At 47.8% G+C, this 16,356-nt stretch overlaps 1 protein-coding gene across 2 annotated transcripts in view; it reads right to left on the bottom strand.

Moving 5' to 3' along the window:
* The window catches only part of NDRG3 (NDRG family member 3), a 113,030-nt gene that overhangs the window by 19,339 nt on the left and 77,335 nt on the right, over window positions 1-16,356 (bottom strand). The gene's annotated exons all lie outside the window — the stretch shown is intronic.

The raw sequence follows: 16,356 nt of genomic DNA, 5'->3' as shown, positions 1-16,356 counted from the left end.
AGTGCCAAGGCCTGCTCTCCACACACTGCACCAGCTTAACAAAGGTGTCGTGCTGCACCAATTTAACTAAACCAGTGCAACTTCCTGTCGCCTGTCTGCACACTGGTTAAACTGGGCTTGCATCGGTTGAGCTTGCAGCACGGGCAAGCTGACCCATCGACGAGCACTCACGCACAAAGCTGCACTGCGTAACTGTGTGCAGACCAAGCCCTGGAACAGGGGCGACATCCCAGAGAGATTGGCTCCCCAGTCTGACCTCTAACCCTTTTCCTGATGTAGGAAAGCCCTAAGGAGAGAGGGTTTGCCTGCTTGTAGAACCCCAAACAGTCCACATTTAAAACACGTTTTTAATTGGCTTTGGGTGGAAGCATAAGCATGGAAAATCTCAGCCCCAAAGTAATTTTGTAAAAAGTTCTGTGCAACTAGACTAGGGGGATTAGAATGGGAGTGGAATTCAGCTTTGTCTCCCTCTCGGCATTGCTAATGCGCCCATCACTAAGGATACGATTTAGTCACGGAGATCATGGCAGCCATGGATTCCACGACTTTACCCCACCTCTGTGACTCCTTTGGCTTCAGCTGGCAGCGGCTGCCACCGGGGCCAGAGCTGGGGCTGTGCGCCCTTGCCCTGTGGCTGGGGCCTAGACTGTGTGCGCTCTCCCTCCCTCCATGGCTGCGGTCGGGGTTATGCGCCCCTGTCCCATAGCTGGGGCTGTGCATCCCCATCCGCACCCCATCCGCCCCTGCCCCACGGCTTCAGCCAGGCTGTGTGCCCCCCACCCCTGACCTGCGGCTGTGGATGAGACTGGATCCGGGGCTGTGCCTCCCCCATGGCAGTGGAGTTCATGCTGTCAGTCTTCCCTCTCCCCCCAGCCCTGCCCTCTGGCTATTTTTAGTAAAGTCACAGGCAGGTCACAGGCTCCTGTGAATTTCTGTTTATTGCCCGTGACCTGTCTGTGACTTTTACTAAAACTAACTGAGACAAAATCTTCACTTTAGCCATCGTACAGAAACAAAGTTTTCAATGGTGTGCTAGAGGCAAGGAATGTAACCCTGGATACAACCATATATTCAAAAGAGCCATCAGAAACCAGACTGCCAGAATGGCTACCACCTCTCATGAAAATATACAACCCCCTCTGATGCAGCCTTACCACAACATTATCGGTGTGCACATGAACACAATTTAGATTACACTGTAATCTTCCTTAGATGGCAAACAGAGACCATCAGTTACAGGCTGTACAGGACCTAGAACAATGTGGCCCTGGCCCCTAGGTGCTATCACAATACCAATTAACAATCATCACAATCACACACATACTTCAGCCTCACGCCACACCCATAACTGGAGCAGAGGGATAAAACACACTGACATTTTCTCCCTGGGGCTTGTTTGTCCTTGCAAAGTGCCTGGGTATTTCAGCAGGATGCAGGAGAGAGAGAGAGAGAGAAAATTCTGCAGCTGTTCCATCAAGGGGCTGGAGCAACGCTCAGTGCCCAGCAGGCCCCGAGCTGCAGAGGCAGCCACACACCGCCCAGAGGGCCGGCCCTTGGTGGTGTAAATCAGAGTGCTTTGCAGCTGCCTTCAACTCACTAATGCAGAGACGGTGCCCCTGGAGTTGGCAGAGCTCAGCATGCAGTGCTCCATTTTGAGCCACATGGAAGGACTGCCTGGGTCACTCTGAAGGACTGCATCTTGGGGCTTGATCCTGTGGCCACACCTCCATGTTACTGTTGGGGGCAGCCACAGGACACTGTGCAGAACCCCCCGGTCTCCACCCTGCCAGTCCTGAATTACAGCTGTCTAGACTGGGCACACCACAACTAATAGCCAATCAAAACAAAGCTAACACACAGTTTAGTTTTAAAAGCGTCTGAATTTTTTTTTAAAGAGTGAATACGGATGTGACCCAGAAATCATGGCCAAATGTGGTGTAGGTAAAAAGACATCAAACTCTGGTGCAATGAACAGCAGATGGTGCCACCTCCCTCCCTGATCGCTGGGGGTTGGCCAGCCTGCGGACACTCCTTCTGGAAACCCAGCATCTGAACTCTCCAGTCTTGACCGCTGTCAGTAAGTACCTGGATGATCAGATGCAAAGCTGTCCCCAGCCAGCGGGGAGTGAGTGATTGCAATTCTCTCCTATTCCAGGTGGGAACATGCTGCTGCTGCCGCCCCTATGTACTAAGGAAAGGAGAAAAATCCAAAGCACAACAGAGCAGTTCTGTGTTCTTAGCAACACACCACGCACATTACTGCCCAAACAATCCCCAGCTTGCTCCACACGTTCTCAAAGGCAACCAGGGCTCGCTACGGAACCCAGGGCTTCATCACACTTCAAGGCAGGATCCTTAAAATTAGGCCACAGTGCTCCAAGGTGTAAACTGATATTCTGCCCAAATTCCTGCAAAGGAGAAGCCTAGCCCTGGGTAGGGTTGCCAATTTTGGTTGGACGTATTCCTGGCGGTTTCATTCCTGGCCTGAGGAGGACTGAGATGGATGCCTCCTGTTACTCCTGACCTGCTTCCTATTATAGTCCTGCCTGGGAGAAGCAGAGTAGAAGCATGGGACTGGCTGAGGTTTGAAAAGCTTCCTTTGGAGGGCCGGTGTGTGTATCTCCAGGGATTTAAGGGTTGCCAGCGAGTCCTTAAGGCTATGGAGCCTAGAGTCTGTCTGCTCTGAAAAAAGTCCTGAACAGCCAAAGGGTAGGTCCTGGATAGTATTCTGGACCTCATTTGGGAGGCCCGAGACCTGAAGCCAGGAGCTGCGTCTCATGGTTATGGCGGGAACCATCGTGTGAGTGGCCGAATCTGCTGAGTCCAACGCGGCCTGTAGGGAGGTCCTTGCGACCACCTTGCCCTCCTCCAGGACTGCCCCGAACTCAGAGCGGGGTCCTCCGGAAGCAATTCACAGAACTTGGACAAGATGTTCCAGGAATTGTAGCAATAATGGCTGAGGACGCCTGCTGGTTGGATATGCGAAGCTGGAGCCCCCGCAGTGGAGTACACCTTCCAACTGAAGAGATTCAGCTTTTTAGCTTCCTGGGACTTGGGGGTCCACCCCAGCTGTCCCTACCATTCCTTGTGGTTAGCCATCTCCACAGTACCCGGCTGAGGGTGGGTATAGAGGTGTTCATGCCCTTTAGACAGCACACAGTACTTGCGTTCCACCCCTTTAGCCATGGGGGAATTGAGGCGGGTGTTTGCCATAACACCTTAGTTCTGGATTGTCTTCATGAGGGGCAGAGCCAACCTCGAAGGTCCTTCGGGGCCAGAATGTCCACCATGGGATCGGTCTCCTCTGAGACCTCCTCCACCTGCATATTCAGGTTCTGGGCCACCCTCCTGAGCAGGTCCTGATGCCCCCTGGTGTCTATGGCAGGCAGTGTAGTAGAGGTACCCGCCACAGCCTCAGCCGGGGCTGCCTTTTGCTGACAAAACTGCGTAGTGTAGACAAGGCCTAAGACTGTTGGAACTTGTGATGAGAGAGACCTTTGCTTTGAATTCACTTAGCTTGTTAAGTGAGGTATTAGTTGTGTTTTACCTTTTATTTCCTTGTAACCAATTCTGACTTTTATGCCTCATTACTTGAAATCACTTAAAATCTATCTTTCTATAAAACAATAAAACAAATGTATTAATTATCTAAACCTGTACGTTTGGATTGAAATGCTGGGAAACTTCATCTGGGAGAACAGGATTTGGGCATATCATTTTCTATTAATGAAATGACAGACTATGAGCTTGTATTGTCCCGGGGGGCGCTGGGCAGTATAAGACACATATTTCTGGGGGAAAGTCTGGGACTGGGAGTAATGTACATGCTGGACGCTGTTTGTGAGCAGACCCGAAGTGGTTGCTCTCATGGCGAAGCAGTGTAAAAGGCACTACAGGTTGGAGAATTGAGGGGATACAGCCATCCATCAGTCCAGATTGTACCCTGGGTAATGTCACATCCATCTTTACTGAAAACTCAGCAAACACATTTACTAGAGAAGGGTGAAGTATTTTCTTCTGCATAAAGCAAAGCAAATGTTACATTAATCCCACTCTGTGCTATCTTAGCTCTATGGGCCATGTAACACTGTAGGCCTAGGATCTGATCAACCAGTCTTGGGTGAAACTCGGGGAGTTCATCACTAAAATAAATAAATAAAAAAAGTTCTGCTGCTGATAAAGCACCCCCCCACTCCCCAGGAACGTCCCTAACAAAGTTATAACCACCAAGGTTGTAAAGTAAAGACACCCAGGTGCTGGGAAATTTTAGGAAGGATATAAAGAGAGACTCAACAAATGGTATAATAAGCTCTAGCCAGAGCTTTTATGCTGACCATCTGCACAAACAAACAAAAAGTCACAACTATGTTACAATTTAAAAGACTTAAGCAGGCAGGAGGACATGTAGGTGCCAGTGTATATGGTTCAAATTTTTGTTACTTAGGGATGTGGAATAATGTGATAGGTTTAATTGTTTTTAAAAGTAGTTAGTTTTACCTATATAATGCAAATTAAAAACAATGCTCTTTGGGAACCATTTCCAGACTGTGGTTCAACATCAAGCTCCTGGAATTCTTACCCCCCTGCACGACCGTGATGTGCAGAGGCATTGCCGGGAATCCCCAGACGAGTGGATCCTGACTGGCCATCAGGTGAAGTTAGTTTGAACATTGGGAGTGGTGAGCATAAGAGATTTGCTTGGCATATGTGTTCTTTGTGTGCTGCTAATAAGTAGATGTTTAGAGTACAGCTGTGTAAGGCTCTTTTGCTGGGAAAATGTCCCGCAGATGGGGTCACGCCTTGAGCCCTCAGTAGGGTATAGGCGGGATGCCCTAGATTACGTGGGTAACAACACCACAAGAACAGCTCAGGTCATGAAGATAAGCCACATCAAGGCAAAACTCGTTATACTTCACATCAGCACCACAAGCTGACTCGGAGCTCCGTCTCCGACTCCAATGGGCAACACCGCTGGTGGCATGAAAAAGGAAGGCTGATTCCAATGCATCAAGAGGACTGTTTCAGATAGCCTCAGAGCGCTCCCCATCACAGGAAGGGGAGGGGAGAGAGGCTGGCAGGGAGCAAACAGGAAGAGTACACTGAACAAGGGCTGTTTGGAAATTGCAGAAGTAAGGGTTCATGTTTTGTCTGCAGTGTCCATTTGAGTCATGAGTGACTGGCAGATCCTGCACTCCTGGAGTCAGAAAAGCAAGTAACAGGAGCACATGTTTAATGTGGGCTTGGGAAGTCCCTTTGGAGAAGGTGCCAGCCACCATCAGCTTCAAAGGAAGTGTTTATTTCTAACCCACAAGCCCACACCATATTATGTAATCCAGGTATCCGGGTCCTGAATTAGGATATCAATGGGTGAAGGTCCAGCAGAATGAGAGGTGCTAAATCATCTGCAAAAAACTAAAAGTGCATTGGAGGCTGGGAACGAATCAAAGGACAATGATGAACTCTAAGGACGGTGGAGATTCATAAACAGCAGAGGTTGACTCAGAGCAGCCCCAAGATCCATGCCCAGAAGAGGTTTGCAGGTACAACAGCCCACCCCACCACTACACCTGTGTTTCAACCGGCATTAACTATGCAATTGGGGAGGTGAACACTGGGATCCATTTCCACCTTCTGCCTGAAAGGAAGCCACCTATCTGAAGAGCCTCTGCTTCAGTGACCTCAGACCAAAGGGTGTGTCTCCACCTCCACAGTGCGATAGCTATCATGCTGTAAAACCCTAGAGTAAACTGGCAAGCTACAGTTGTGCCACAATGTAGCTGGTTGTGTTGCACCGGAATATGACACCCCTGAGTGTACTCCAGAACTTGACAGTACTGCAGTCAGCCATTTTGTATATTCAGCCACTGCCAGCTGAAAACCAAACATCTCATAGCTAGGAATAATAATACTAGAAATATTTTGAGATAATAAATAGTTTGTTGAAATTAGGAGAATTGGTGACCCAGTAGAGGTTACTATGCTGACCCACCAGGAGTCACTGTAGGTTATATGTTTTGTTAGAGCAATGGTTTTTCAAACTTTTTGTATTGGTGACCCCTTTCACACAGCAAGCCTCTGAGTGTGACTCCCCCTCAGAAGAAAGTCCGAACAGTGTATTGTTCGGCAAACCACGAGAGCACTTGGCTGGCTGTATGACCAGTATGGATCTGAAACACTGCTGTAACAGCAAAGCAACACAGTACAAGCTCTAGTTAGCAAGAAGTTCGAGTTCCTTTCCTCTCACTCCGTATACCACAAAGGAAATTCTCCAGGTGACTGTTGGAACCAGAAACATGCTGTAATGAAGTTCGCCATCCACTGCTCAGCTATTAAATTCCTCCCTCCCCCAAGTTTACTCACGCCATGTCTTTCCTTCCTCTCTGAGGGGAAGAATTCTGGGAAGCGTGAGGGCAGGTGTACACTTAAGCACTGCAGTGGCCAACTACACCGGTGCAGCTGCACTTCTGTAGCGCTTCAGTGAAGACACTACTATGCCAATGGGAGAGCTTCTCCCATTGCAGTAGTTACTCCACCTCCATGAGAGGCGGTAGTTATGTTGACGGGAGAAGCCCTCCCGTCAACATAGTACTGTCTACACCGGGAGCTAGGTCGGTATAACCCATTGCTCAGGGGCACCTCCGAGCGATATAGTTATACCGTGTAAGTTTATAGTGTAGACCTGCCTGAGACTCCCATCACAAGAGGGGGCTAATTTATGAAGGGCCCATGTGCTTCACAAGTGCACTTCCACACCACAGAGGAGTGACATTTGCCTGAGCAGTTCCACTCCCCTCAATCATTCTCCTCCCCCACAACTCCCAATAGTTTATTGTTGAGCTATATTGCGCACAAATGATGCATTCAGAAGGCCTCCCTCCTAAGCTGAAGCACAGCATGTACCAGCAGCACCACGATGAAAGATGTGAAAGCGAAGGACACGGCCAAGGCATCATCCAGCTTTAAAAACATAACATCCGTGTGTGTGTTAAAATAGCAAGTACATGAACGCTGAAAACAGATGAGAACAGCACGGTCACACTTTGTATCTCCCGACCTTGACAGTGTCCCTTTACACTAGATCAGAGTCCAGCTGCACATGGTAATAGCAAGTATTGAGATTGCTCGTTAGCTACTCTGAAGCACTGTTAGTGGCTGTTGCATAACAGATGAAGACAGATCAACCTTTGTTAATGGCATGGCACTACCAATTTTCTGCAGGCAGGAACTGCACAGAATCCTTTCCTGGCCCAGGGTCCTGTATTCTCCTTGCGACAGACAGCAGCACAGGAGCTCCAGACACCAACTTGTTATACTGGTCTTGAGAACTTACATTTAACATCCCCGTCCAGCCAATCTCTTCAAAAGAGAAGCCAGGGGAGCACGCCGTTGTCAGAGGTTAGAAAGCTGTTGTGAATGCTTGGGCTCCTATTTCTTTGAGTAGGCTTCATGCAAGAATTACATTCACATGTCCTAAAATGTAACTTGTAAGTGGGTTTCCATGGAGTCTTGCTAACTCTCTAAAAATGTCATTTTATTTACAAAAATTCGACACTTTTCAAAAGATCCAATATTCAAGAGTGAGGAAATGAAGCGTCAGGGATTCAGCCACTTCTCCACTTGTGTATAACTCCTCACTCGGAATCACTCCACCTGATTACGGTTCAGTATTTTAGGCTCCTCAAGGCCCATGCAAACGCATGACACTGAGCTTCTCTCTCCTCTGATGAAGCAATACACTATAATGATGATTCAATGATTAGGGCCAATTCTTTGCCCTACCACAGTCTCAGGCAAGTCACTAAGGCCTGGTTTACACACAGTTTTTTGTACCATTTAACTGGGTCAGTTAGGCGTGTGATTTATTACAGAACTAGTTAAATCAGTACAACCTCCTAGTATGGATGCTTTTATACCAGTATAGCCTATTCCCCCACATTCACTGGAATAGGCTCAGTATAAACACCTTTATACAGTATAACTGGGTCCACACTAGGAGGCTCGTACTGATATAGCTATACCGGGGTAGCTCAAGTGGTACAACTTTTGTGTTGGCCAAGACCATAGTGTCTCTGTGTCTCAGTTCCAGCTGTACAATGGGGACAATAGCCCCACCCCACAGGGTGTTGTGAGGATACTACAGAAACAGGGGCCAGACAAGTACCTTAGAGAGACAGATCAATATAAGCAATAATTGAAATTCCCAGAGAAAAAGCTACTAGGTCTGTTGATTAATCGCTGCTAACTCATGCAATTAACTCAAAAAAAATTAATCACGATTAAAAAAATTAATTGCGATTAATCGCAGTTTTAATTGCACTGTTAAACAATAGAATAACAATTGAAATTTATTAAATATTTTTGGATGTTTTTCTACATTTTCAAATATATCAATTTCAGTTACAACACAGAATAGAAAGTGTACAGTGCTAACATTATATTATTTTTGATTACAAATATTTGCACTGTAAAAATTATAAACAAAAGAAATAGTATTTTTCAATTTACCTCATACAAGTACCGTAGTGCTATATCTTTATCATAAAAGTGCAACTTACAAATGTGGATTTTTGTTGGTTACATAACTGCACTCAAAAACAAAACAGTGTAAAACTATAGTGCCTACAAGTCCACTCAGTCCTACCTATTGTTCAGACAATCGCTAAGAGAAACAAGTTTCTTTACATTTACGGGAGATAATGCTGCCAGCTTCCTAATTACAACGTCACCTGAAAGTGAGAACAAGCGTTCACGTGGCACTGTTGTAGCCAGTGTCGCAAGATATTTATGTGCCAGATGCGCTAAAGATTCATATGCCTCTTGGTGCTTCGGCCACCATTCCAGAGGACATGCTTCCATGCTGATGACGCTCGTTAAAAAAATAATGTGTTAATTAAATTTGTGACTGAACTCCTCGGGGGAAAATTGTATGTCTTCTGCTCTGTTTTACTGGCATTCTGCCATATATTTCATGTTTTAGCAGTCTCAGATGATGACCCAGCACATGTTGTTCGTTTTAAGAACACTTTCACTGCAGATTTGACAAAACGCAAAGAAGGTACCAATGTGAGATTTCTAAAGATAGCTACAGCACTCGACTCAACGTTTAAGAATCTGAGGTGCCTTCCAAAATCTGAGAGGGACGAGATGTGGAGCATGCTTTCAGAAGTCTTAAAAGAGCAACACTCTGATGCGGAAACTACAGAACTTGAACCACCAAAAAAGAAAATCAACCTTCTGCTGCTGGCATCTGACTCAGATGATGAAAATGAACATGCATCGGTCTGCACTGCTTTAGATAGTTATTGAGCAGAACCTGTCATCAGCATGGACGCATGTCCGCTGGAATGGTGGTTGAAGCATGAAGGGACGTATGACTCTCTAGCACATCTGGCACATAAATATCTTGCGACGTCAGCTACAACAGTGCCATGCAAATGCCTGTTCTCACTTTCAGGTGACGTAAACAAGAAGCAGGCAGCATTATCTCCTGCAAATGTAAACAGACTTGTTTTTCTGAGCGATTGGCTGAACAAGTAGGACACAGTGGACTTGTAGTCTCTGAAGTTTTACATTGTTTTATTTTTGAATGCAGTTTTTTTGGTACATAATTCTACATTTGTACATAATTCTACATTTGTAAGTTCAACTTTCATGATAGAGAGATTGCACTACAGTACTTGTATTAGGTGAACTGAAAAATACTATTTCTTTTGTTTTTTAGGGTATGTCTACACTACGAGGGTAGTTCGATTTCACTTAAATCGAATATGTGGAATCGATATTGCAAAGTCGAACGTGTGTGTCCACACTAAGGACAGTAATTCGACTTTGTGAGTCCACACTAACGGGGCAAGCGTCGACACTGGAAGCGGTGCACTGTGGGCAGCTATCCCGCAGTTCCCGCAGTCCCAGCTGCCCACTGGAATTATGGGTCGAGCCGCCAATGCCTTCTGGGTAAAAAAATGTGTCGAGGGTGCTTTTGGGTAACTGTCGTCATCCGTCCATCACTAACGCCCTCCCTCCCTCCATGAAAGCGCCGGCGGGAAATCGGTTCGCGCACTTTTCTGATCAGTGACAGCGCGGACGCCACAGCACTGCGAGCATGGATCCCGCTGTGACCATCGCTGCAGTTGTGGCCATTCTCAACGCCTCGCAGCTTATCATACACCTTTCCCTGAGGCAGATGCAGAGAAATCAGGCGAGGAGGCTACGGCACCGCCGTGAGGGCCTGAAGTCGGAGAGTAGCACAGAGCTGTCAGAAACCACGAGCCCCAGCGCCCAGGACATCACGGTGGCAATGGGTCATGTGGATATTGTGGAACGGCGATTCTGGGCCCGGGAAACAAGCACGGACTGGTGGGACCGCATAGTGCTGCAGGTCTGGGATGAATCCCAGTGGCTGCGAAACTTTCGCATGCGGAAGGGGACTTTCCTGGAACTTTGTGAGTTGCTGTCCCCTGCCCTGAAGCGCAGTGACACCCGGATGCGAGCAGCCCTGACTGTCCAGAAGCGAGTGGCCATAGCCCTCTGGAAGCTTGCAACGCCGGACAGCTACCGGTCAGTCGCGAACTACTTTGGTGTGGGCAAATCTACCGTGGGGGTTGTTGTGATGCAAGTAGCCAACGCAATCGTTGAGGTACTGCTCTCAAAGGTAGTGACCCTGGGAAACGCGCAGGTCATCATAGATGGCTTCGCCGCGATGGGATTCCCAAACTGCGGTGGGGCTATAGATGGGACTCACATCCCTATCCTGGGACCGGACCACCAGGCCAGCCAGTACATTAACAGAAAGGGCTACTTTTCAATGGTGCTGCAAGCACTGGTGGACCATAGGGGACGTTTTACCAACATCAACGTCGGATGGCCGGGCAAGGTTCATGACGCTCGCGTGTTCAGGAACTCTGGTCTGTTTAGACGGCTGCAGGAAGGTATTTACTTCCCGGACCACAAAATAACTCTTGGGGATGTGGAGATGCCTACAGTGATCCTCGGGGATCCAGCCTACCCGCTAATGCCCTGGCTCATGAAGCCCTATACTGGCGCCCTGGACACAGAAAAAGAACTCTTCAACTACCGGCTGAGCAAGTGCAGAATGGTGGTGGAGTGTGCTTTTGGCCGTCTCAAAGGGAGATGGAGAAGCTTACTGACTCGCTGCGATCTCAGCGAAACCAATATCCCCATTGTTATAGCAGCTTGCTGTGTATTCCACAATCTCTGTGAGAGCAAGGGGGAGACCTTTATGGCGGGGTGGGAGGTTGAGGCAAATAGCCTGGCTGCTGATTACGCCCAGCCAGACAGCCGGGCGATTAGAAGATCCCAGCGGGATGCGCTGTGCATACGGGAGGCTTTGAAAGCAAGGTTCCAGACTGAGCAGGGTAACTGTTGACTGTTATGTTTGTGGACACAGAAGCTGAACCTGCCCCCGTTTCTTTACCCAGTTCATGTTGACTATCCTCTCCAGTTACATACCCCCTTCACCCCCTTCCCAAAAAATAAAATCAGTTCTATTTAGTTAATGAACACCGTTGTCTTTATTACTGTTTTCGCGGGAATGTTTTAAACCGGGGACGCAGACTGTGGCGGGGGGTGGGTTTAGTGTTCTGATGCAAATGATGCTTCTAAACTCCAGGAATGACAGGCTCCGCAGTGGTGGACTGGTTGTTTCAACGGAGCCTGCCAGCACTCCTGGGCGGAACTGCGTGTATGTGTTGGCTATGTGACTTTCTGGCAGGGGGAGGAGGGTTACAGATCCCCTGCTGCGTGGCTCTGTGATCCAGGATAAGGACCGCTGCATAAGATCTGTAACTGCCCTCCCCCGCCACAAAGTCACAGAGCAACCCCCCCCCCCAGAACATGAAAACCACCTCCCAGACTGACCAGGGTAACTAGTGACTGCACGTATGTGTCCTGATGCTGGACCTGACCCCGCCTCTGTACCCTGCTAAAGGTGACTGTCCTGTCCAATTACCAAGCCCCTTCCCCCCCTTCAGACAGACTCTCCTCCAAAAGAAAATCATGGAAACAGTAATTAACAGAAATGAATATTTTATTATGAACCACACATGAAACGTGGGGGGTGAAACTTGCACGGGGGCTTCTGTGAGGTGGGTAGGAAAGGACTTTTCAAATTTTGGGGAATGAGAGCCTTCTAGTGCTAGAGCAGTCTGCAGGGGTTGACTGAAAGTTTTAACGGCCCTTGCCGCCCCTCCTTCTTTGTACTTTGGGTGAGGGGGGTGTGGGACTTGGTGGCGGGGGAGGGCGGTTAGAGATAGACTGCAGCGGGGCTCTGTCCTCCTGCCTCCGGTCTTGCAGAACATCCACAAGGCGCCGGAGCGTGTCCGTTTGCTCCCTCATTAGTCCAAGCAGCTTTTCAGTAGCCTGCTGGTCCTCCTGACGCCACCTCTCCTCCCGTTCCATGACTGCTCGGTGCATTTGTGACAAGTTCTCCCTCCACTGTGTCTGCTGGGCTGCCTGGGCTCGGGAGCAGCCCATTAGTTCTGAGAACATGTCCTCCCGCATCTTCTTCTTCCTCCGCCTAATCTGCGCTAGCCTCTGGGAGTGTGCTGACAGGCTGGGTTGGGAGACAGTCGCAGATGTGTCTGTGGGAATGGGAAAAAGGGAGTGAATTCCTGAGACAGATAAATGAAGTTGTGTACAAAGAACCTAGTCTTTCTCTGTGAAGAAGACCATGCACTGCACCTCTCACATGCGCACTCAGGACAAGGTCGAATTTTCGGCCCTCGCCTTCAGTGCCTGGGGTCTTGCACTGGTCTTGCAGTTATCTGAGAAGCGGGGCAGGACACCTGAACTTCTGTAGCGGGCAATCATGGTAAGCCGTAGACATGTGGCTGCTTAAAACTGTAATAGTAGCACTGGCCTCCTTTCACATTGAAAGCAATGCCAGTCTCTGCTGCCAGCAATCAGGACAGCATGAACTCTGCCCCGTCCCACCCCCCCGCGGCTGTCCCAGGGAAAGATCCCTGTATGCTGCCCCTCTCCCTCCACCGCGTGGCTGTAAAGCAGTCCCAATACTAATATTCCCCTCCCTAATTCAAAGCAGGGCATCATGAGCGACATCACCCTCATGAGGATCTCGGACAGCGAGAAGGAACGCATGCTTAGGGAAAGCATGCAAAAACCAGGGCCGTATGCTGCCATGCTCTGCCGTGCGATGATCCCAGAATACTTGATTGTGTCGTGGCGGGGAAACGTGTCCTACCACGGAGGGCCCAATAAGATCGCCCTACCCAGGAACCTGATGAACAGGCTGGAAATGTACCTCCATGAGACCTACGAGGAGTTCTCCTATGAGGATTTCGCGTCTATCCCCGGCCATATTGACCGGATTTTCGTGTAGGTGCACTGGGACTAAAGAGTGGAGCGTCTTGGGCAGCAGAATCATGAATTACCGGACATTGTAAAAATTTTTTTAAATACTTGGGACTAAATAGTGAAGAGCCTAAGGCAGACAAATCATGAGAAACCCTTTGTTACTATTGTAAATATTCCAGTTTTGTTGCAGATAATTGTTTACATGTTTAAAGCACTTTAGGAAAAACCCATTGTTAATATTGTAAATATTCCCGTTCTGTTAAAAATAAATGTTTACATGTTTAGAGCACTTACTGCTTGATCCTTCCCCTGAATCTGTGTCCGGGCTAACGGCTGGGGACGGTTGGTAGGGGATCTCGGTAAGGGTGATGAAGAGCTCCTGGCTGTCGGGGAAATCAGCGGTCCCAGCGCTGTCGACTGCCTCGTCCTCCTCATCCCCTTCTTCATCTTGCCCGTCCGCTAACATGTCCAACGAGGAACCGGCCGCGGACAATATCCCATCCTCAGAGTCCACGGTCAGTGGTGGGGTAGTGGTGGCGGCCGCACCTAGGATGGAATGCAGTGCCTCGTAGAAACGGGATGTGTGGGGCTGGGATCCGGATCGTCCGTTTGCCTCTTTGTTTTTTTGGTAGCCTTGTCTCAGCTCCTTGATTTTCACGCGGCACTGCGTTGCATCCCGGCTGTATCCTCTCTCTGCCATGGCTTTAGAGATCTTCTCGTAGATCTTAGCATTCCTTCTTTTGGAGCGCAGCTCTGAAAGCACGGACTCATCGCCCCACGCAGCGATGAGATCCAAGACTTCCCGATCAGTCCATGCTGGGGCCCTCTTTCTATTCTGGGATTGCACGGTCACCTCTGCTGGAGAGCTCTGCATCGTTGCCAGTGCTGCTGAGCTCGCCACGATGTTCAAACAGGAAATGAAATTCAAACTGCCCAGACAGGAAAAGGAATTCAACTTTTCCCGGGGCTTTTCTTGTGTGGCTGGTCAGAGCATCCAAGCTCGGACTGCTGTCCAGAGCGTCAACAGAGTGGTGCACTGTGGGATAGCTCCCGGAGCTATTAGCGTCGATTTCCATCCACACCTAGCCTAATTCGATATGGCCATTTCGAATTTAGCGCTACTCCTCTCGTTGGGGAGGAGTACAGAAGTGGAATTTAAGAGAGCTCTATGTCGAACTAAATAGCTTCGTGGTGTGGACGGGTGCAGGGTTAATTCGATGTAACGGCGCTAAATTCGACATAAAAGCCTAGTGTAGACCAGGCCTTACAGTGCAAATATTTGTAATAAAAATAAATATAAAGTGAGCACTGTATACTTTGTATTCTGTGTTGTAACTGAAATCAATATATTTGAAAATGTAGAAAATATCCAAAAATATTTAAATAAATGGTATCCTATTATTGTTTAACAGCGTGATTAATTGCACGATTAAACACGATTAATTTTTTTAATCGCTTGACAGCCCTAAAAGCTACACTAAAACAGAGTTAAGGTGGAGGGCACGTATCAGTGATTTAGGGAAGAACTGTAATTATCCCCAGCGCAACCATTATAAACTCGGGAAATACAGAGTTAAATGCAAACATAAAATAAATCCAAACATGTGAAGGTGTGGAAATGCAATGAAAGCACCCACACAACTTTAACTCTGTCCTGTAGTGACATCATGAAATAACTATACAACTACGATTAATACATAACAGGGTTTGTCATTTCAGAGTAAACTGATTTTTAAAGACAGTTTTTCATTTTTTCCCTCATGACCTTATTATGTCTGGATTTCTTTTCAGGTTAACCTGGACTCTGAATTTCCTGGCTTTACAATGCTGCTTGTTATTTTGGGCATTGCAGAATTCTAGCTTTCTAACCCTCGTGAACCATTTCAGCCAGGCAGCATGGTCAAGAAAGCAGTTCCAGGTCTCAGCTCACCTTTCATAAGTAGCATGCTAACATCAGCACCCCCTTTTCTCTCTCTGTGGGGGGCAAGGGAGCAGTACCAGAGACAGACTGGATTAAATGCTGTTGTGTGTCAGGCAGAGGTCACAGCCTTAGAGTGCATTTTTTTTTAAACGACAACGTACATTTCAAATGTCAGGAGTGTCTGGAAAAGGCGGAGAATTTTATGTCAACAGGGCATTCACCTCTCAAAAACAAACACAAAGGTTGCACCGGCACAATAAAGACACAAACTCGGTTCCACTAACTGCAGGTCACCAACACCATCTGCCCATCAGCCAGACAGCCAGCCCTCAACAAGACCATTTAATCTGCCATCTGCTTGCTAAGGGGGGATAAGCTCAGCCCAGCATTTCATTAGAGCTCACAAAGCTGGAGCATGATGGGGGTCTGAGATTCTAGGTTAATACATTTTATTTTGGAGAATGAACTAGATTACTACTACTAATGAAAAAGGAAGAAATTTACCGTTTACTCTCATGTCAAATGGTTAGCAGATTATTCAGGGGTTGTTTTAAATGGAGTAATGATACCCTGACCATTGTTTATCAGCATCTAGTTGTGTTTAGTGGTGGCTAAATGGGTATCAGAAAAAGAGCACAATGTCCTCCATTGGTCAGCTGCAATGCAGGCAGACAGGCTGGGAGCCCCTCCACACCACTCCGACCCAGAAAAACAAGTCTCTGGAGCAAGAGGAGGGGCTTGCAATTTGGATTAGCATAGACCTGTTTCAGACCAGTCAGGCCAAGCCTAGATTTATTCATAACTGAAAATAAATACTCCAACCACCTGGGAAGTTAGCAACAGCTTACAAAAGGGGAAGTGCACATAGCCTCACACAGCAACGAGTGCTGAAGCTTTAGTGAGAGCAGCATGTATAAAATGTGCTCTGTGCACCATGCTGTTCAGAGGAACATCTCCCTCTACACCAAGGACATTCCAAGCAAGACTGAAAATAGGAGCTGGGACTCAATTAATTTATCTTCTTAGCAGCTAAATATTTATCCCAAAACATGAGCACCTGACAAACTAACGTGGAGCACCCTGAAACTCGAGCATTCACCTGG

Source organism: Terrapene carolina, unplaced genomic scaffold (genome assembly GCF_002925995.2).
Source record: "Terrapene carolina triunguis isolate 2854851 unplaced genomic scaffold, T_m_triunguis-2.0 Scaffold233, whole genome shotgun sequence".
NCBI classification, from domain to species: domain Eukaryota; kingdom Metazoa; phylum Chordata; order Testudines; family Emydidae; genus Terrapene; species Terrapene triunguis.
This window is presented reverse-complemented; position numbering and strand designations above follow the sequence as displayed.